We start from the raw sequence: 1,249 nt of genomic DNA, 5'->3' as shown, positions 1-1,249 counted from the left end.
TTCCGGCACACACTCAACAGGGCAGAAATACACAAGGCCTGAATCCCAGGAGATGGGAATCCTGGGGACCACCAAAGAGTCTGTCTGCCGCATGAGGTTTCTCTGTTAAACTTCAAAGAGATGATTTGCTAATTGCTCCCCTTCAGATGAAGTGTTCCATCTGGCTTAGCTCCGTCTGTCTTGGTCAGTCCCATTTCTCCTAGCTCAGGCTGCTATAACAAATTAGCATTGACTGGATGGCTTCACATCCTGTATTTCTCATGTTCTGGAGGCTGAGACGTCTAAGATCTAGGCGCTGGCAGATGCAGTGTTTGGTGTAGGCCTTCTTCCTGGTTTACAGACAGTCATCATCTTCCCTCTTTTTTTGGGGGGGGGGGCAACATTTATTCCTTTTCCAAATCTTAAGGGAAAACCTGGTGGAAGAGAATGGTTTTAAAAGTTAGACCCCAAAAAAAAAGTACACATCTGGGATTTGGCCATTAAAAACTTATTTACAACAATGGTTGGGGGTGGGGGGGGGGGAGAAAGGAAGTTGTTTCACATTGCAGACCTCCCCCTGCCCCCGCACCCCAACGCCTAATGCTTACTAAGTCAAAAAAGAGACACCTTTGTTTCACAAGCTGGAGGTTTGAACTTGAGTAAAACATTTATAAAAACCTAGGCAGGGGCAGGGTCCTCCCCTAGCCCGGGTGCCACCAGGCACAGCACAAGAGACTAAAAACAGAGGGCAGGCTGGACGCTCAGGGTTGGGAGTATAGGCACACACAACAGGCTCAGGGATTTGGGGAGGGAACAAAACCTCCTTGGAAAAGAACTGGGGGGAGAAAACTAGCAATTGCCTTCTGGTGGGGTGGGGGCAGGGGAAGGGTCAGGAGCATGTCCCATCACTAACCTAACTTGGGGAACAGCAAGGGGCCATCTTCAACTGGCCCGAAGAGGCAGACCAGGTGGTAAATCTTAAGGGAGAATCCACAGGAGGGAGAGGAGGGAAGGGAAGGTGGCTGGGAGGGGTAGCAGCCCCTTCCTTTCTGGGCACAGGAAGGCAGCCAGGGCACCAGGTCCAGGCAGTGACCTACAAGGACAGGCACAGTTTTTGCAGCTACTCATTCTGCTGGCTGGCAGGCGTAGGGCCACTCCTGGCCCCCATGGAGTGGACAGCTCTACAGCCTGGGGCCCTGCCTCTTCTTCTGTGTCTCCCTCCTTGGAGACAGCGCTGGCCTCTGCCCCTTGGCTTGGGACTCCTGGCTCC

The 1,249-nt window shown here is 52.5% G+C and overlaps 1 pseudogene; it reads right to left on the bottom strand.

The window, feature by feature from the left end:
- Positions 1 to 1,099: 1,099 nt before the first annotated feature.
- Positions 1,100 to 1,249, bottom strand: part of LOC102260735 — a 3,133-nt pseudogene continuing 2,983 nt past the window's right edge.

This window comes from Myotis brandtii, unplaced genomic scaffold (assembly GCF_000412655.1).
Source record: "Myotis brandtii unplaced genomic scaffold, ASM41265v1 scaffold47, whole genome shotgun sequence".
Classification (NCBI taxonomy): domain Eukaryota; kingdom Metazoa; phylum Chordata; class Mammalia; order Chiroptera; family Vespertilionidae; genus Myotis; species Myotis brandtii.
Note: the sequence above shows the minus strand (reverse complement) of the source record. Positions and strands in the feature narration are given on the sequence as shown.